At 45.6% G+C, this 22172-nt stretch overlaps 1 protein-coding gene across 1 annotated transcript in view; it reads right to left on the bottom strand.

Moving 5' to 3' along the window:
• Positions 1 to 22172, bottom strand: part of ABHD12B (abhydrolase domain containing 12B) — a 52742-nt gene that overhangs the window by 28168 nt on the left and 2402 nt on the right. The gene's annotated exons all lie outside the window — the stretch shown is intronic.

The raw sequence follows: 22172 nt of genomic DNA, 5'->3' as shown, positions 1-22172 counted from the left end.
TCGGACCCGCTGCTATTGTGAATTCTGTGGCTGAGTTCACTTCTGTGGTCACAAGTGGTATTGCAGTCTCTGGGCTTCCTCCCTCAGGTGTTTTGGTTAGCTCGTTGGCTGCCTTGCTATTTAGCTCCACCTGAGTCTGTCTTCCTTGCTCCTTGTCAATGTTCCAGTGTTGGATCTGAGCTACTGCATCTTTCCTTGGGCCTGCTGCTCTGCTAGATAAGTGCTTCTAGTTTGTTTTCTGTTTTTTCTGTCCAGCTTGCTATTAACTTTTGCTGGAAGCTCTGAGAAGCAAAGGGTTGCACCGCCGTGCTGTTAGTTCGGCACGGTGGGTCTTTTTGCCCCTTTGCGTGGTTTTCGTTTTAGGGTTTTTTGTAGACTGCATAGTTCTCTTTGCTATCCTCGCTCTGTCTAGAATATCGGGCCTCACTTTGCTGAATCTATTTCATTCCTACGTTTGTCTTTTCATCTTGCTAACAGTCATTATATGTGGGGGGCTGCCTATTCCTTTGGGGTATTTCTCTGAGGTAAGTCAGGCTTGTATTTCTATCTTCAGGCTAGTCAGCTCCTCAGGCAGTGCCGAGTTGCATAGGTAGTTATAGGCGCAATCCACTGCTGCTTATAGTTGTGTGAGGATAGATCAGGTACTGCAGTCTACAGAGATTCCATGTCTCAGAGCTCGTCCTATTGTTTTTGGTTATTGCCAGATCTCTGTATGTGCGCTGATTACTGCACGCTGTGTTGCCTGATTGCCAGCCATAACACGCTGCACCATGATAGTGCATTTGATTTGAGGCCTAGACAAGTAAGCATCTTTGCCTGTTTTGTTGGTATGTACAATATTGGTAGCATTTTACTTGTTTATTACCAAAAGAGACTTTCTTTGTTCCCTTGTCTTATGTTCTTATCTGCCCATATAATTGTAGACCGTCAGTCCATATCATATTTGGTTATGTTCCTAGCAAAGAGGATCGCCTTGTTGCGGCTGCTGGGCATACATGAATTGGCCAATTTATGCGCAAAGAATTCTAATTTTTTTCGTTTTTCTATAACAGTAATGCAATTCATATTTCAGATATTTCATGTTTGCATTCTATAGTGCTACAGAGTGCAGCTTTATGTATTATTACTACACATTGCTGAGCTGCAGTACTGAGAACGGCCACAAATCGGTGCACTGATATTGACCAAAGTCCTGGCCAAGACTGTTATGAACTGGTGGTTTAGGAGCAACATGGGACGAGTGAGATGAAAGGCAATTCAGAATCACAATGGACATGGAGGTCAGAGCACATACAGTGAACTGACAATAACCCAAAATAATAGAACGAGCTCTGAGACGTGGGAACTCTGCAGACCGCAATTCCTAAGCCTATCAAACCACACTGAAGGTAGCCGTGGAGCGCTCCTGACCAGAACCTAGGCGCCTCGTCACAGCCTGAGAAACTAGCTAATCCTGAAGATAGAAAAATAAGCCTACCTTGCCTCAGAGAAATTCCCCAAAGGAAAAGGCAGCCCCCCACATATAATGACTGTGAGTAAGATGAAAACACAAACATAGAGATGAAACAGATTTAGCAAAGTGAGGCCCGACTAGCTGATCAGAACGAGGATAGGGAAGATAACTTTGCGGTCAGCACAAAAACCTATAAAAAACCACGCAGAGGGGACAAAAAGACCCTCCGCACCGACTAACGGTACGGAGGTGGTCCCTCTGCGTCTTAGAGCTTCCAGCAGGCGAGAAAAACCAATAAAGCAAGCTGGACAGAAAAATAGCAACAAAATAACATAAGCAAAACTTGGCTTTGCAGAGCAGCAGGCCACAGGAATGATCCAGGGAAAAAACAAGTCCCACACTGAAACATTGACAGGAAGCATAGATCAAAGCATCAGGTGGAGTTAAGTAGAGAAGAAGCTAACGAGCTCACCAGATCACCTGAGGGAGGAAACTCAGAAGCTGCAGTACCACTTTCCTCCACAAACGGAAGATCCCAGAGAGAATCAGCCGAAGTACCACTTGTGATCACAGGAGTGAACTCTGCCACAGAATTCACAACAGTACCCCCCCCCTTGAGGAGGGGTCACCGAACCCTCACCAGAGCCCCCAGGCCGACCAGGATGAGCCACATGAAAGGCACGAACAAGATCGGGAGCATGGACATCAGAGGCAAAAACCCAGGAATTATCCTCCTGAGCATAACCCTTCCATTTAACCAGATACTGGAGTTTCCGTCTTGAAACACGAGAATCCAAAATCAGGATTAAGAACCTCAGAAATCAGAAATCCTATACGGACCAATAACACGAGGTTTAAACTTAGGAGAGGAAACCTTCATAGGAATATGACGAGAAGATAACCAAACCAGATCCCCAACACGAAGTCGGGGACCCACACGGCGTCTGCGATTAGCGAAAAGTTGAGCCTTCTCCTGGGACAAGGTCAAATTGTCCACTACCTGAGTCCAAATCTGCTGCAACCTGTCCACCACAGTATCCACACCAGGACAGTCCGAAGACTCAACCTGTCCAGAAGAGAAACGAAGATGGAACCCAGAATTGCAGAAAAACGGTTAAACCAAGGTAGCCGAGCTGGCCCGATTATTAAGGGCGAACTCAGCCAAAGGCAAAAAGGACACCCAGTCATCCTGATCAGCAGAAACAAAGCACCTCAGATATGTTTCCAAGGTCTGATTGGTTCGCTCGGTCTGGCCATTAGTCTGAGGATGGAAAGCCGAGGAAAAAGACAAGTCAATGCCTATCCTACCACAAAAGGCTCGCCAAAACCTCGAAACAAACTGGGAACCTCTGTCAGAAACAATATTGTCTGGAATGCCATGCAAACGAACCACATGCTGGAAGAACAAAGGCACCAAATCAGAGGAGGAAGGCAATTTAGACAAGGGTACCAGATGGACCATCTTAGAAAAGCGATCACAGACCACCCAAATGACTGACATCTTTTGAGAAACAGGAAGGTCAGAAATAAAATCCATAGAGATGTGTCCAAGGCCTCTTCGGGACCGGCAAGGGCAAAAGCAACCCACTGGCACGAGAACAGCAGGGCTTAGCCCGAGCACAAATCCCACAGGACTGCACAAAAGCACGCACATCCCGCGAAAGAGAGGGCCACCAAAAGGATCTAGCCACTAACTCTCTGGTACCAAAGATTCCAGGATGACCAGCCAACACCGAACAATGAAGTTCAGAGATAACTCTATTCGTCCACCTATCAGGGACAAACAGTTTCTCCGCTGGGCAACGATCAGGTTTATTAGCCTGAAATTTTTGCAGCACCCGCCGCAAATCAGGGGAGATGGCAGACACAATTACTCCTTCCTTGAGGATACCCGCCGGCTCAGATAAACCCGGAGAGTCGGGTACAAAACTCCTAGACAGAGCATCCGCCTTCACATTTTTAGAGCCCGGAAGGTACGAAATCACAAAGTCAAAACGGGCAAAAAACAACGACCAACGAGCTTGTCTAGGATTCAAGCGCTTGGCAGACTCGAGATAAGTCAAGTTCTTATGATCAGTCAATACCACCACGCGATGCTTAGCTCCTTCAAGCCAATGACGCCACTCCTCGAATGCCCACTTCATGGCCAGCAACTCTCGGTTGCCCACATCATAATTACGCTCAGCAGGCGAAAACTTCCTGGAAAAGAAAGCGCATGGTTTCATCACTGAGCAACCAGAACCTCTCTGCGACAAAACAGACCCTGCTCCAATCTCAGAAGCATCAACCTCGACCTGGAACGGAAGAGAAACATCTGGTTGACACAACACAGGGGCAGAAGAAAAACGACGCTTCAACTCTTGAAAAGCTTCCACAGCAGCAGAAGACCAATTGACCACATCAGCACCCTTCTTGGTCAAATCGGTCAATGGTTTAGCAATACTAGAAAAATTGCAGATGAAGCGACGATAAAAATTAGCAAAGCCCAGGAACTTTTGCAGACTTTTCAGAGATGTCGGCTGAGTCCAATCATGGATGGCTTGGACCTTAACAGGATCCATCTCGATAGTAGAAGGGGAAAAGATGAACCCCAAAAATTAAACCTTCTGCACACCAAAGAGACACTTTGATCCCTTCACAAACAAAGAATTAGCACACAGGACCTGAAAAACCGTTCTGACCTGCTTCACATGAGACTCCCAATCATCCGAGAAGATCAAAATGTCATCCAAGTACACAATCAGGAATTTATCCAGGTACTCTCGGAAGATGTCATGCATAAAGGACTGAAACACTGATGGAGCATTGGCAAGTCCGAACGGCATCACGAGATACTCAAAATGACCCTCGGGCGTATTAAATGCAGTTTTCCATTCATCACCTTGCTTAATTCGCACCAGATTATACGCACCACGAAGATCTATCTTTGTGAACCAACTAGCCCCCTTAATCCGAGCAAACAGATCAGATAACAATGGCAAGGGGTACTGAAATTTAACCGTAATCTTATTAAGAAGGCGGTAATCTATACAAGGTCTCAGCGAACCATCCTTCTTGGCTACAAAAAAGAACCCTGCTCCTAATGGCGACGATGACGGGCGAATATGCCCCTTCTCCAGGGATTCCTTCACATAACTGCGCATAGCGGTGTGCTCAGGCACGGACAAATTAAACAATCAACCTTTTGGGAATTTACTACCAGGAATCAAATTGATAGCACAATCACAATCCCTATGCGGAGGTAGGGTATTGGACTTGGGCTCATCAAATACATCCCGGTAATCAGACAAGAACGCTGGGACCTCAGAAGGAGTGGATGACGAAATTGACAGAAATGGAACATCACCATGTACCCCCTGACAACCCCAGCTGGACACCGACATGGATTTCCAATCTAATACTGGATTATGGGCTTGTAGCCATGGCAACCCCAACACGACGACATCATGCAGATTATGCAACACCAGAAAGCGAATAACCTCCTGATGTGCAGGAGCCATGCACATGGTCAGCTGGGTCCAGTATTGAGGCTTATTCTTGGCCAAAGGCGTAGCATCAATTCCTCTCAATGGAATAGGACACTGCAAGGGCTCCAAGAAAAACCCACAACGCTTAGCATATTCCAAGTCCATCAAATTCAGGGCAGCGCCTGAATCCACAAATGCCATGACAGAATATGATGACAAAGAGCAGATCAAGGTAACAGACAGAAGAAATTTTGACTGTACAGTACCAATGGTGGCAGACCTAGCGAACCGCTTAGTGCGCTTAGGACAATCAGAGATAGCATGAGTGGAATCACCACAGTAGAAACACAGACCATTCAGACGTCTATGTTCTTGCCGTTCAACTCTGGTCAAGGTCCTATCACACTGCATAGGCTCAGGTTTAAGCTCAGGTAATACCGCCAAATTGTGCACAGGTTTACGCTCACGCAAGCGTCGACCGATCTGAATGGCCAAAGACATAGACTCATTCAAACCAGCAGGCATAGGAAATCCCACCATGACATCCTTAAGGGCTTCAGAGAGACCCTTTCTGAATATTGCTGCCAGCGCAGATTCATTCCATTGAGTGAGCACTGACCACTTTCTAAATTTCTGACAATATACCTCTATCTCATCCTGAGCCTGACAAAGAGCCAGCAAATTTTTTTTCTGCCTGATCCACTGAATTAGGCTCATCGTACAGCAACCCAAGCGCCAGGAAAAACGCATCGATATTACTCAATGCAGGATCTCCTGACGCAAGAGAAAACGCCCAGTCCTGAGGGTCGCCGCGCAAAAAAGAAATGACGATCCTAACCTGTTGAATTGGGTCACCAGAAGAGCGAGGTTTCAAAGCCAGAAATAGTTTACAATTATCTTTGAAACTCAGAAATTTAGTTCTATCTCCAAAAAACAAATCTGGAATAGGAATTCTCGGTTCAAGCAAAGAATTCTGGACCACAAAATCTTGAATATTTTGAACTCTTGCCGTGAGCTGATCCACACATGAAGACAGACCTTTAATGTCCATTGCTACACCTGTGTCCTGAACCACCCAAATGTCTAGGGGAAAAAAAAGACAAAACACAGTGCAAAGAAAAAAAAAAAATGGTCTCAGAACTTCTTTTTTCCCTCTATTGAGAATCATTAGCACTTTTGGCTTCCTGTACTGAGATGAAAGGCAATTCAGAATCACAATGGACATGGAGGTCAGAGCACATACAGTGAACTGACAATAACCCAAAATAATAGAACGAGCTCTGAGACGTGGGAACTCTGCAGACCGCAATTCCTAAGCCTATCAAACCACACTAAAGGTAGCCGTGGAGCGCTCCTGACCAGAACCTAGGCGCCTTGTCACAGCCTGAGAAACTAGCTAATCCTGAAGATAGAAAAATAAGCCTACCTTGCCTCAGAGAAATTCCCCAAAGGAAAAGGCAGCCCCCCACATATAATGACTGTGAGTAAGATGAAAACACAAACATAGAGATGAAACAGATTTAGCAAAGTGAGGCCCGACTAGCTGATCAGAACGAGGATAGGGAAGATAACTTTGCGGTCAGCACAAAAACCTATAAAAAACCACGCAGAGGGGACAAAAAGACCCTCCGCACCGACTAACGGTACGGAGGTGGTCCCTCTGCGTCTTAGAGCTTCCAGCAGGCGAGAAAAACCAATAAAGCAAGCTGGACAGAAAAATAGCAACAAAATAACATAAGCAAAACTTGGCTTTGCAGAGCAGCAGGCCACAGGAATGATCCAGGGAAAAAACAAGTCCCACACTGAAACATTGACAGGAAGCATAGATCAAAGCATCAGGTGGAGTTAAGTAGAGAAGAAGCTAACGAGCTCACCAGATCACTTGAGGGAGGAAACTCAGAAGCTGCAGTACCACTTTCCTCCACAAACGGAAGATCCCAGAGAGAATCAGCCGAAGTACCACTTGTGACCACAGGAGTGAACTCTGCCACAGAATTCACAACAGACGAGCTCTGAAGGAGGTGGTACCTGTACTGACCGCAGTCCCTAAGCTCAACACCACACTAGAAGTAGCCGTGGGATGCTCCTGTCACTCCCTAGGCACCTCGTCACAGCCTGAGAACTAACTACCCCTAAAGATAGAAACAGGAAAACTATCTTGCCTCAGAGAAAATCCCCAAAGGATAGATAGCCCCCCACAAGTAATGACTGTGAGTGGAGAGGGAAAAGACACACAGAATGAAACCAGGATGTAGCACAGGAGGCCAGTCTAGCTAGATAGATAGGACAGGATAGAATACTGTGCGGTCAGTATTAAAAACTACAAAAATCCACACAGAGTTTACAAAAGTCTCCACACCTGACTAAAGGTGTGGAGGGTAAATCTGCTTCCCAGAGCTTCCAGCTTAACTGAATTAATCCATACTGACAAGCTGGACAAAACATAGAATGCACAGAACGAATAGGTCCACAACATGTGGACAGAAAAGAGCAAAGCAAGGACTTATCTTTGCAGAACTGGTCAGGATATCAGGGAAATCCAAGAGAGATGTGAATCCAACTAGGAACCATAGACAAGTGGCACTGGCTGAAGAGAAGAGCCAGGCATAAATAGCCGAGCAGAAAGACAATCAGTGGAAGCAGCTGCAGACTGCTAAATCCAAGGAGCAGCCTTACCACTTAAAACCACCGGAGGGAGCCCAAGAGCGGAATTCACAACACAAGTCCTTCAAATCTGCCAACTAGACAGATGTGGCATTCAGGAATCCAGGTTGGGTGTGATTTCTATCAGTATAGGTGCTATCGATTTCATTCCAAAGTACCTGCCACTAAGTCTCCATCTAGTGCTGCCCTCTGGGTTTCATGCCAGGTATTGCACAGTAGGGGTCCGTCAATAGGTGACATCTGCACCAAATTGTGTGAACCTACACAACCCAATAGCCTATGCAATCTGCGATAGTAAGGGGTAGGACAACACTCAGGAAGCATCCAGTTGTATAGGGATGATGAGAGATTGCAGATCAATTCTCTACGGTCTCAGCAGCAGTTGGGGGGAGGGGGGCTTGGAGTAAAACCGCTGGTTCATACGAGGTTAGACTATGAGTAGACAGCTGCTAATCGGGTTTTGCAGCCGCCTATAGTTCTCCCCATTCAGCGAGGATACAATTTTAGGATGAGCGTCCATCAGAATAAATATCTGCATTAGAGGGACGTGTAACAGGATTATTATCCAGTATAAGTCCTGTGCCGCAGACTGATCTTTTCTCTGCTTCTTAGTGAATTACAATGAGGTTTTGTTCTGCAGTAATACAGAGGATTAGGCTGAGGATACGTCCGTCCTCCATGTTCTCCGGGCTTGTTACATCAGCAGCAGTTTAATGGAAGATGGATGTTCCTATTAGCGGATGCAGAAGATGCAAACACATCTGGCCTCTGGTGGGAGAGCGTGGGGGGCATAGTGGGCCGGTGTCTGGGGTCCCCTCAACTCTGCCCATTTACTCTACACTATATGTATGATGGATATGCTCCCTGCATGTATGGCGCGGGCTCAGGGGCCTTGTTATACAGCCTAAGGTGATGTGCACACACACTTAGGCCGGTTTCACACGTCAGTGGCTCCGGTACGTGAGGTGACAGTTTCCTCACGTACCGGAGCCACTGACACACGTAGACGCATTAAAATCAATGCATCTGTGCAGATGTCATTGATTTTTTTCAGACCGTGTCTCCGTGTGCCAAACACGGAGACATGTCAGTGTTCGTGGGAGCGCACGGATTATACGGACCCATTAAAGTCAATGGGTCTGTGTAAAACACGTACCGCACACGGACGTTGTCCGTGTGCAGTCCGTATGCCGTGCAGGAGACAGCACTACATTAAGCGCTGTCCCCCCCCAGTGGTGCTGAAGCAGCGATTTATATCTTCCCTGCAGCAGCGTTTGCTGTAGAGAAGATATGAATAATCGTGTTTAAAATAAAGATCTGTATGCGGTCACGTGGGGCTGCCGATTACAGTTATGAATATGCGGCTCCACCTCCCATAGGGGTGGAGCCGCATATTCATTACTGTAAATGAGCGGCCCCACGTGACCGCATACAGTAGAAGGTGCGGCCAGGAGAGGAAGCAGCGACAGCCAACGAGGGAGCTGGGTGAGTATTTTCAGAACAGCGGGGGGGGGGAGGAGGCGCACAGGGGGTGGGAACATGGACCTTTATTTTATACACGATAAACTTTAAAAAGAAAGGATTATTCATATCTTCTCTGCAGCACAGAAGATATGAATCGCGGTTTCAGCACAATGCAGGGGACAGCGCTAAACTTTAGCGCTGTCTCCTGCACGCTCCGTGTGGTACCCAGTGGGCACACGGGTGGCACACGTGTGCCGCACTGATGTGCCACATAAACGCAGGGGCACACGGACACGGATAATTCCAGTACCGATTTTTTCCAGTACCAGAATTATCTGGACGTGTGGGACTGCCCTTATTTCAGGAGGCCTTCAGCGCGGGTCTGTTCCAAAATGCCTGGAAAAAATAATTGCTCAAATAACGCTCATAAGACGCTTCATTTCTACTCTAAAGCCACTTTGCTGTTCACATTTTCAGTCATTTAAGTATTTTTTTTTTTTTTCTGTTTATGGGTAACTTCACACTAGGCGTTTTTTTTTTCCGCAGCAAAACCTGATCTCTTGGCAGGATAGAAGTTGCAGAAAAATACATCTTTTACTTCCGTTTTTTTTTTTTTTTTGCTGCTGCTGCTGCTGTTTTTGGCATGCTAGGTTTGTCTATTGTACAAGCTGATAAAGTCTAGTGTTGGAAAAAAAAAAAAGTCCTAGTCGAAAAATCAGGTTTTGGCACAAAAAAAGCGCAACAAACTCTGATACCTGCGTTTTTTCACCACCCATTCATTTCAATGGGTGAAGAATGCTGAAAGAATTACATGCTCCATTGTGCAAATAAAAAAAAACAAAACATGGAAAGCACAAAATATTGGTTACAGAAAAACCAATGTGTGTGCAGGAGATTTCTGAAATCTCATAGGCTTTGCTAGAACCGTAAAAAACGCAGCTGAAAATTTGCATAAAAAACGCGTAAAAAAAAATGCCTAGTGCAAACTTAGCCTTAGGTTTTGAAAAACAGCTGTTGGAAAAAAAAATAAAATAAAAATTCATGTCCCTTCTATGAGGCTTCCTCCCCAAACTAGGTGTTGTCCAATCAGAAGCCTGCAAAAAAAAAAAAAAAAGTTTCAAGAAATGAAAAACTCCAAAAAGGAGGAGCGTTTTCTGAAGCTTTTTACACTAGAAAAGTTGTAGTTTTTGACCATTGTATAAAAAAAACACAACAACCTCTGTGTGCACATATTCTAAGGCTATGATCACACTACAGTTTCTTTCAGGCATTTTTCTGCTCCACTACAAAAAGGCGTTAATAAAACGGTCAAAAGAATCTGTCTATTCATTACTGCGGGAAAACTGCTCGCTCTTCGCAAGTTCTGTTTTTTTAATATCTTTTAAATGCTTCAGACTTTAAAAAAAGAAAAAAAAAAGTTAAAATAAGTAACGTCCATTCTCCGCTAGGATGCCGCTCCATACTTTACAAATCAAATCAATCTGAGGGCTTAGGCTATGTGCACACGTTGCGGATTTGCCTGCGGATCCACAGCGGATTTGACTGAAAACGTATGACATGTAAATGTATCGCCCCCCAGTAGGGCAGTGGGGTACTCGGAGCCGGGCCCTTCAATTCTCAAGGGGGATGTCACGGTGGCTGACCCGGTCTGTGGCCCTAGGGGACGTCCGTTAATAAATGGACAAAGGTCTTTAAAGGGATAATGTTCGTGACGCCACCTGTGGTATTCGGTCAGGGTGACCGACGCTGCTTAGGGGTCCGCTGGGGTGATGTGATGGCAGCTAGATGGAAGGTGGAAATCAGTAGCCTTCCTCTAGCGCCTGAGTGTTGTAGTCCCTCCCTGCTGAGCTTCTCGGTGAGGTCCTCAGAACTGTTGTTGGTGTTCTAGATGTTAAGTCTTTCTCTCTGTCCCCCAGATGGATAGGAACAACCCGTATGACTGATGGCCTGAGGCTTTTTACAGGGACCCTATCACGCCCCAGCCCCCACAAGTTGCCACCTTGCCTCCTGGGTATAAGGTCGGGCAGCCAACGTGGAATTAACTGTCCTGCCAGTCTCTGAAGTAATGCGTAGAGATCCTTACTTCCTCGGTGTTCTGGCTACCGGCTTCTGCACCTCAGAAAGGAGGCAGCCTTTTACAGGGCAGATCTCCTTCTGGTTTCCTCTCCTGTGCTATGACTTCGTTTCTCACCTGCTACAACACAATTCTCTTCGAGTCCTTTCTTAGGATGCCGCACGTGGGGCAGGCGCAGCTCCGTGGCCTTCTATCTAGGCCTCTGACAGGATCCCACCCCTGTCAGGGACCACTCTGTCTGCAGCTCATAGATGTTCCTCCTTTCCCCTGTCTGCCTGACAGGTGCTGCTACTGGGTGAAGCCCAGTCAGCTTCTGCCTAACTTCCTATCCAGCCCACCAGTTTTACCTAATTGTGAGGAGTGCCCTACTAAATAGGAGCATAGCTCCCCCTGGCAGACTGGAGTGTGAAGTGTGGTGTATGGTTTGTGATACCTGGTAAAGTGATCTCCTTTATTGCCATCAGACATAACATCACTCCCCCCTAGAGGAGAATGATATTACTGCAATGACCAGGACCCTGGGGCGCTGCATAAACATATGGAAAACCAAATCCGCAGTGCGCATACTGCGGAAAATACCGCACGGAAACACTACGTTGTATTTTCTGCAGCATGTCAATTCTTTGTGCGGATTCCGCAGCGGTTTACACCTGCTCCTCAATTGGAATCCGTAGGTGTAAAACCGCAGGTGAAATCCGCACAAAAAACACGGTAAATTCGGGATAAATCCACAGTTAAAACGCAGTGCGTGTTACCTGCAGATTTTTCAAAATCGGTGTGGAAAAATCCGCACACGAATCTGCAACGTGTGCACATAGCCTAAGAGGGCCATAAGACGCCCGAATGTCTGTTGGAGATTTTAGTAAGCGATACAGGTGTAGGGGAGAAAACATGGTCCGTGCCCCCCCCCACCCTTCAGTGAAGGATCGCCCTCCCATGACTGTGAGCATATGTGCACGTGGCAGATTTTTCAGCATTTTTGACCCATGTAACCGAACTCGATATCTAAGCGATTTCCTGATCTATCAGAGCACAGGACCTACACTACTCTCTGTGATAAGTCTGCCATGTACAAAGCTGCTTTTGTCAGCGGCAGAGCTGACATGGTATGAGCCGGCAGATTTGCAGGGCCGGATAATTCCAGACGTAATGATGTGATGGGAGAATGCTGGAGACATCATGTGCTCATAATCTGCTAGTGACCTTGATTTTAGTCGGCGTCCGGTCTGTCAGATAGTTTGCTGGAAAAATCCACAACTGACAGCAGAAACCTATGAGGAGAGGGCAGTTACAGAGCTGGTACATGGACTTTTTGGGCTTTGTCGTGTACAAGGACCCAAGTGCAACTGAAACCCTTGCATGACATAAATTGACAGGGTGGACCTGAGCTGTCGCATGTGCCACCATGGTTTCTCCTAGAGCTACCAGATATATTAACATTGGTCCCTATGCCGTCCGTGTGCCCTGTAAGACGCCTGTTGTTCACGTACGTGTTCTCCCATGGCATCTGCTAGACGCCGGTGAGACCACCAAGTATTCCCAGACGATGCCACTGAAAGAAAATGCCGGCGGTAATTTCCTGATGCAGTGTCACCGTCGGCTTTGCCGTCATTCTTGCAGTGGCCACGCCGCCTCCGTCCTTCTCTATACTGTGAAATGTAAAGGTTGGGGCAATTTCCACACCCTGAAGTAGTTTAAAGAAGTGACATAAGAGGGAACATGTGAACGATGTCATCTTATATTGCTGGGCACCAAGCTCAATTTATGGGGGGCTTTTTCCAGAATTTGCCTGAAACAGACGTCGCGGGAACATACCCTAATGGGCAGGAGAACCTTAGTGTTTCATCAGATTTGCAGAAAAGAACATGGATGAAACACTGATGGTAACAACGGACCCAAGGTCCAAAAACGGGTGAAAATTGGATCCATGATGAAAAAAAGTTAGAGAAAGTAACGCAAAAAAACCACGATTATTTGAATGCAGCGTTATGCTTCTGCCAACTAAATTTGACTCTGCATTTTACCCTCACATAAGGGCACATGCTTGAGTGTATATAGCAGTTCTCCCCAACTCCGGTCCTCAAGAGCCACCAACAGGTCATGTTTTCAGGATTTCCTTAGTATTGCCCAGGTGAAAATTGCAGAACCAGCACAGGCAATAATTCCATCACCTGTGAAATATTAAGGAAATTCTGAAAACATGAACTGTTGGTGGCTCTTGAGGACCGGAGTTGGGGAACACTGGTCTATATCATCGCAATGCAGACTGTTATGAAAGGCAATTCAGTACTACAATGGAAATAGCGGTCAGAGCACATACAGTGATCTGACAATAACCCAAAATCATAGAACGAGCTCTGAGACGTGGGAACTCTGCAGACCGCAATCCCTAATCCTCTCCAAACAACACTAGAGGCAGCCGTGGATTGCGCCTAACTCTGCCTATGCAACTCGGCACAGCCTGAGAAACTAACTAGCCTGAAGATAGAAAATAAGCCTACCTTGCCTCAGAGAAATACCCCAAAGGAAAAGGCAGCCCCCCACATATAATGACTGTGAGTTAAGATGAAAAGACAAACGTAGAGATGAAATAGATTCAGCAAAGTGAGGCCCGACTTTCTTAACAGATCGAGGATAGAAAAGGTAACTTTGCGGTCTACACAAAACCCTAAAGAAAACCACGCAAAGGGGGCAAAAAGACCCTCCGTACCGAACTAACGGCACGGAGGTACACCCTTTGCGTCCCAGAGCTTCCAGCAACAAAATAGACAAGCTGGACAGAAAAAATAGCAAACAAATAGCAAAGAAGAACTTAGCTATGCAGAGCAGCAGGCCACAGGAATGATCCAGGGAAAAGCAAGTCCAACACTGGAACATTGACAGGAAGCCAGGATCAAAGCATTAGGTGGAGTTAAGTAGAGAAGCACCTAACGACCTCACCAGATCACCTGAGGGAGGAAACTCAGAAGCCGCAGTACCACTTCCCTCCACCAACAGAAGCTCACAGAGTGAATCAGCCGAAGTACCACTTGTGACCACAGGAGGAAGCTCTGCCACAGAATTCACAACAGCAGACTACAGGTAGCGGCATTGATCACAGAGCGGTTGTATCCAAACCTAGGTCCTTGATGCATCTCTGCAACATAGAAGTCACCTGTAAATGGCGAATGTAGACTTACCAACATTGGCATTGGCAATTCAGGTACCCGGGACTACCCCCAATCCCAGCAGAATTATACATAGTGTAAACCAGTGTTTCCCAAACTCCAGTTCTTACAGACCCCAAGGGTCATGCTCCCAGGATTTCCTTAGTATTGCACAGGTGGTGGAAGTTTCATCAAGCCCTCAGGAATTGTCTCACCTGTGCAACACTATGGAAATCCTGAAGACATGACCTGTGGGGTCCGTGAGGACTGGAGTTTGGGAAACACTGGTATAAACCATGTTCTTATTCATCCTGGGACATGGAACATTTGTTGGAACGGTTTCTGAAGAATCGGACCGTCCTGGCAAATTCGAGGCAGTTGGAATGTATGGTGGTGGACCTGGTCTAGGTTTTGCATAGTGGCTCAGGACTTTGATTACACCTCTGGTCACAATATCCAGGGGTGCAGCATCTGCAGGATAGGCTCAAAGACCCCTCTGCAACATCAAGGGTTAACAGTGCCATTTGTGGTGTTTGCTTCACGTTTTGCATTGGGTTCAGGGGCTTCCAGTTTCACCATTTCCTTCTCTGCGGTTTCTCTCCTCTACTTCACCTGTTGCCCATAATTTGAGGTAGAGCAGTAGGTAGATACTGGTAAGCATTTTTTAATAGTGCAATATATGACTCCATGTAATTTGGAAATGTGCGCTGAGCTAGCAGGCAGCATGGCTTCCTATACAATGCCCAGACACAACACCTTCCATTCCTTGGTGCTGCAATGCCATTCCCCTGTTCTGTCTATGCCAATACCCCAAAAGTGGCCATATGTTGTACATCAATAGACATTCAAGTGTCTTGTAGACATGAAGCTCAGAGCTGCGCTGTTATCCAGCATCTATCACAGCCCCTCCTTCCTTATTGTTCTTGGGCATCCATATGTCTCTGTAATAATGGGCTCAGAGTCTCCTGGATGATTCATCATCGTGGTGGCATCACAAGCTGTCCTATAGCACTGGGATTATCCAGTGAAAGTACAAATGTCCCCATTACTAATCAGGGGACTGGAATTCAGCGCTCAATGCCAGGAAGCTGCTGCAAAAGTCAAAAATATTTTTGAGGGATAAACTGATGCATTGATGCCAATGTTAATCACTCAGTAACAGTGTTTCTTCATGGGTACGGTCATACGATGCCCATGTTTTTGTATAAAAATATTAATAAACCCTCAGCAGACACATATCTGTCATGTACCAGCCATACACTGACCACAAGGCAACCTCCGCTTGTGAATATGCCTTGCAGATGGACGTTGACAGCTTTATGCTACAGATTCTTCCTGTGGATTTCACCCATTGCAATAGAAAAGATGAAATCTTCTGCTAATCACCATCAAAATCTCCATGTGACACCTACAGATGTGCTCATGCATTTTGGAAAAGATTCGCTGTGCATCCAGAGAGGAAACTTTGTACCTATAAACAAACCCTTTAACTGTGGTCTCATGAGTGACAACAACCGCAGTCCACAAACCTCTTACAACCAAATAATGAGCTGAATTCCATCTCTCAATGTCAGGCAGCTGCTGATAAAGCAGATTATATTTTCTTTGTTGCCACTAATAATCACTTAACAAGGCCGGTTTCACACTTTAGATTGCTTTATGAAAACTTTTTTTCTTCTTCAGTGTTCTGAACCCATTTTTGGTTCCTGTGTCAGGTTTTACAATCCTTGTAGCATCTGTTCTTCTCATATGAAGAAAAAAAAAGTCCTTAGTTTTTCCTACTCTCTAAACAGGAAAACAGCACAAGGATGACATCAGTTTGTATCGGCGAGTTTCATCCGCAACACATTAGTAGAAAAGATCTCAGTTTCTTTTTTTTTTTTTTTTTTGGAGGGGGAGTAGATTACAGACAATTCACAAAATAAAAAAATAAAAAAGTACACCCGTATAGGTAAACTGTAATGGGTCAATGATCTATCCGTAGGTAACACATACCAAGAAAGTGATGTGTGAGTTCAGAGTATTGATGTGAGTGGAGCATCACACACCAGGACATGTGGAGTAGATGAATTTTTGCTGATGGGTTTCAGCAAAAAAAGAATCCCAATATATGAAAAATCTAATAAATTGCATATAAATGAGTCACATGGAGAAGACTCACAGGATTTGTTTCCCGCCACCTATTGTTTCCTCGCTTTAACTACTGTGATTTGTCTACAGCGGGCAGACGAGGGGCCGCTGTACAGCTGGTGTTAACCATTGCATGCCCAATATAGGGACAGATGGGCACTAAACAGTCTGGCTGCATAGGCAGTGAGCACGACTATGCATTGTGTCCTCTCTATGGCGGAGCACTCACTTTTTTTTCTCCACCTCTTTTTATGACCAGGGTTGGATTTGGCCAAAAAAAAAAAACCTTTGTGGACTTGGTTATGGGGCCCAGGTTTAGGTGAAGAGGGTATGATTTTTGGGCCCCACAATCATTACTCAAGGCAATCCAGTCTGACAATGCTAAAGCTGGGAGCAATGTCTGCTATGACTATGATGGATGTCACACTGAAGTGGATGCAACCACAAAGACAGACATTGCCGTCACCAATAACTTTGTTTTCCATTCGGTGACAATATAGGGAAAATATGCCACAGCCTATAGCATGGAGATCCCTTATATCATTAAGTGTCCATTTTCTTGGGTGGAAAAAAAGACACAATAGAAATACAAACCATCTAGTTCCACAAGACAGTGCCCAAGTAATATAGGACCATACAGTACCTGAATAATATTGTTACACAGTGGGCCGAAATATTAGGACCACAAGGTATAATAATGCTTTACAGTGTGCAAATAATAGTGTCATAGGACGCTCAAACTATAAGGCAATATAGTGCTCAAATAATAGCACCACACAGTCCCTAAATAATAATGCCATACAGTGTTGGAATAATAGGGCTAGCGAGACCCCAAATAATAGTGCCTTATACTGCCCATATTATAGGGCATTACAGTGCTCACAAAATAGGGCCCGGGCACAAACAATAGGGACATATAATTCCTAAATAATAGTGCCATATAGTGTTGGAAAAATAGGGCAAGAGAGACCCCAAAGAGTAGGAGCTATAAAATGCCCAAATAATAGTGCCTTAAAGTGCTCAGTGCAGACCAACAATTAAGTCACTGGACAAGGTCTTCAAATCAAGGAACATTTCACTGGCGACGAACACGGTTATACATAGCCTGGTCTTTTCTGTAGTAACATATGAATACGAAACCTGGATCATAAAGAAACAAGACCGAAGAATCTGCACCTTCGAAATGTGGCGATGGAGAAGGATGTTATCAATACTATGGATGGCAAGAAGAACAAATAAATCAAAATAAATCAGTTTTGGAATAAATCAAGCCAGACTTGTCACTGGAAGCAAATATCACCGAGCTACGACTTCCCTACATTGGACATTTCATATGAAGAGAGCAATCACTGGAGAAGGACATCATGGTCGTATGAAGAGAGCAATCACTGAAGAAGGACATCATGGTCGTATGAAGAGAGCAATCACTGGAGAAGGACATCATGGTCCTATGAAGAGCACAATCACTGGAGAAGGACATCATGGTCGTATGAAGAGAGCAATCACTGGAGAAGGACATCATGGTCCTATGAAGAGAGCAATCACTGGAGAAGGACATCATGGTCCTATGAAGAGAGCAATCACTGGAGAAGGACATCATGGTCCTATGAAGAGAGCAATCACTGGAGAAGGACATCATGGTCCTATGAAGAGAGCAATCACTGGAGAAGGACATCATGGTCCTATGAAGAGAGCAATCACTGGAGAAGGACATCATGCTCCTATAAAGAGATCAATCACTGGAGAAGGACATCATGGTCCTATGAAGAGAGCAATCACTGGAGAAGGACATCATGGTCGTATGAAGAGAGCAATCACTGGAGAAGGACATCATGGTCCTATGAAGAGAGCAATCACTGGAGAAGGACATCATGGTCCTATGAAGAGAACAATCACTGGAGAAGGACATCATGGTCATATGAAGAGAGCAATCACTGGAGAAGGACAGCATGGTCCTATGAAGAGAGCAATCACTGGAGAAGGACAGCATGGTCCTATGAAGAGAGCAATCACTGGAGAAGGACATCATGGTCCTATGAAGAGAGCAATCACTGGAGAAGGAGATTATGGTCGGCAGAATAGAAAGAAGGAGAAGAGGAAGACCAGCGACCCGATGGCTTAATACTATAAAGTTAACAGCGGGGAAGACCCTGGTGGAAAGTATCTAGGCTGCACAAGATCCATCTTCCTACAGATAGTTCATCCACCAAGTCACTATGGGTCAAGATCAAGCCGAAAGCTGTTAAAAAACTAAACAAAAAAATATAGCAGAGCCAAGGCCCTAACAACAGGGCCATATAGTGCTCAAGTAATAGGACAATGCAGTCCCTAAATAATAAGACCATACAATGGCTGAAAAATAGGACCAGAGAGTCTCGAAATAAGTGCCAATGCAATGTTCAAATAATAGGGCCATATACTGACACAGTTATAACGTTATATGATGTCAAAATAATAGGGCCACAATGTGCCTGAACAATGAAGCCGTACAGTGTCCAAACAGCTAAGCCACGCATTGCCCAAATGATAGTGCCATGGCCCCATATGATTGAGTAAGGCTACGTTCACATTGGCGTTCCGCCAATGTGCGTCGCTGTTGCGTCGGCGACGCAGCGGCGATGCGCCCCTATGTTTAACATAGGGGACGCGTGCGTTTTTAGGGTGGCGTTTTTCGACACTTGCGTCGTTTCCGACGCTAGCGTCGGACGCAAGAAAATGCAACAAGTTGCATTTTCTGTGCGTCCGATTTTGGTCAAAAAACGACGCACGCGTCGCAAAACGTGCGCGTTTTTGCGCGCGTTTTTTTGTGCGTCGCGCGTTGCGTCGCCGACGCAGGGCGGCGCAACGCTAGTGTGAACGTAGCCTAAAAGAGATCTTAAATCTATTTATTCTACATATACAGAGAAGTCCTAATGCCCGAATCCCCAAAATCTTGCATGTTGGGCGTTGTAGTGTTACAACAGCTGCAGGCCTACAGTTGGGGAGACTACCGACATTACACTGCCACAGCTTTCTGAGAGGAATGCTCGAGATCTGTAGGTTTATAGCAGCTGACTAGTGATGACTGATGAGCAAACATGCTGGGATAAGGTGTTATCTGAGCATGCTCGCACACAACATACCTACTACTGGTTTTCCAGGCATCATGTACAGTAATTGACTCAATGCTGGAATCTATTGAATTTTATAAGCAATGTGACACGTAACAGAGCAATGATTTACAGATCCATCCTGTGCGTGTTATATATTCTCTCATGAAATCAATGATGCGAGAAGAAACACAGCCTTACATAGGATACGGCAGAATTGTCTAATCGGAGGGATGAGTGTGTACCACGGCGTACATGCACACAGTGGTCAGGAAGGAGTTAATCACGCCCTGCTAGTAAAAGTATAGCAGGGAGCGATGCTACCTCCGTTCTGCCTGCTATTGCATTTCAGCCTCATTGACTTGAAAAGAGATAAGTTACATAGTAACATAGTAACATAGTAAGGCCGAAAAAAGACATTTGTCCATCCAGTTCAGCCTATATTCCATCATAATAAATCCCCAGATCTACGTCCTTCTACAGAACCTAATAATTGTATGATACAATATTGTTCTGCTCCAGGAAGACATCCAGGCCTCTCTTGAACCCCTCGACTGAGTTCGCCATCACCACCTCCTCAGGCAAGCAATTCCAGATTCTCACTGCCCTAACAGTAAAGAATCCTCTTCTATGTTGGTGGAAAAACCTTCTCTCCTCCAGACGCAAAGAATGCCCCCTTGTGCCCGTCACCTTCCTTGGTATAAACAGATCCTCAGCGAGATATTTGTATTGTCCCCTTATATACTTATACATGGTTATTAGATCGCCCCTCAGTCGTCTTTTTTCTAGACTAAATAATCCTAATTTCGCTAATCTATCTGGGTATTGTAGTTCTCCCATCCCCTTTATTAATTTTGTTGCCCTCCTTTGTACTCTCTCTAGTTCCATTATATCCTTCCTGAGCACCGGTGCCCAAAACTGGACACAGTACTCCATGTGCGGTCTAACTAGGGATTTGTACAGAGGCAGTATAATGCTCTCATCATGTGTATCCAGACCTCTTTTAATGCACCCCATGATCCTGTTTGCAATACCAAACACAATACAATACAATACCAAACACAACCTACGGACAGATGTGGTGCTGTTTCCAGAAAAAAAAAAGGCCTTTTTTTTTTTAAATCCTGAAGAATACCTTTATAAGGCTATTACCATACTGGACATTTATGGCACATCCACCTACATATAATTATTACACCACAATACATACCCATTTTCAATATGAAAGCATCATGGGTAATGAACAATGAGATTGGGTTTGGTCTCAGGACAGAGGGGTGGGTCTGGCCCAGTACCAGAATGGGTTTAAAGGGGTTCACCAGTGAAAACAAGGGGTTCTCCGTGAGAATGGAGAGGCAGTGTGTGCACTCGTCCACCACTCCAATAATTCTCTATGGGACTGTTGAGTCATCCAAGTGCAGTCTAAGGCCGGGATCACACACAGCGAGATACGGCAGAGTTTCGCAGATAAAAAACCAAGATAAAGATCTCGCATGTGTACAGCCCCATACTCCAACATTGGTTCGACTGCAATCTGCTGCCACTCGTACCGAAAATACGGTCGTCTGCCACTGCCCTTTTAAGTCAAAACGGAGAGCAAAGCCCAGTCTGGTACTGGTTCAGAATTGCCCCACTATGTTTTGAAACTGGGACAGAAGTGTTCTACTTAGGATAAAAATGTCCTACTCCATGCAGGTACCATCTCTGGTCAGTACTGTCCATGCAATAGGCGATACCTTTATTCCCATTAGAGAACCCCCTTTATTCCCATCGGAGAACCCCTTTATTTCCATCGAAGAACCCTCTTTATTCCCATAGGGGAACCCCCTTTATTCCCATCGGGGAACCCCCCTTATTCCCATAGGAGAACCCCCTTTACAGGGATATTAAGCAAACACAGGTAATTCACAGCGTAATTCTTCACCGACCTAACAATTTCCATTCTTCGCCATTTTCAAGACCACTGCTTGCCGCCAATGAATAGGAAACAACCACAGGCTGAAAATCCTCTACAAATCTAAGGCCGGGTACACATGGTTAGTATTTTACCTCAGTATCTGTAAGTCAAACCAGGAGTGGGTGATAATACAGAAGTGGTGCATATGTTTCTATTATACTTTTCCTCTATTTGTTCCACTCCTGGTTTTGGCTACAAATACTGAGGTAAAATACTGACCAAATACTGATGGTGTGACCGTGGCCTCACAGTGCAGGTACAATGCGTCACTCTGGGCTCAGGACGTGCAGCCTGGACGCAGTAACTTCAGCTGTCAGCCATAGAGCTGTCTGTTCCTCCATCTGGAGGTTAGGCTACGTTCACACTAGCGTTGTGCGCCGCTGCGTCGGCGACGCGACGCACAATGCACCGAAAATCGGACGCAAGAAAAATGCAACTTGTTGCGTTTTCTTGGTCCGACGCTAGCGTCAAAAAAGACGCACGTGTCGGAAAACGCAACAAGCAAAAACGCATGCGTCCCCCATGGTAAACATAGGGGCGCATGACGCGTGCGTCGCCGCTGCGTCGCCCGACGCTAGTGCGACGCACACTAGCCGAACGCTAGTGTGAACGTAGCCTAATTGCCTCCTGAATATGAAGGCACAGTGGGAATGCCAGTTGTGGGTTACGCCATAGGCCAGAGTGACCTGTGTCTGTGGACTTAGCACGGAGTCAGTGAGACAATGATA

Source organism: Ranitomeya imitator, chromosome 1 (genome assembly GCF_032444005.1).
Source record: "Ranitomeya imitator isolate aRanImi1 chromosome 1, aRanImi1.pri, whole genome shotgun sequence".
Lineage (NCBI taxonomy): Eukaryota > Metazoa > Chordata > Amphibia > Anura > Dendrobatidae > Ranitomeya > Ranitomeya imitator.
This window is presented reverse-complemented; position numbering and strand designations above follow the sequence as displayed.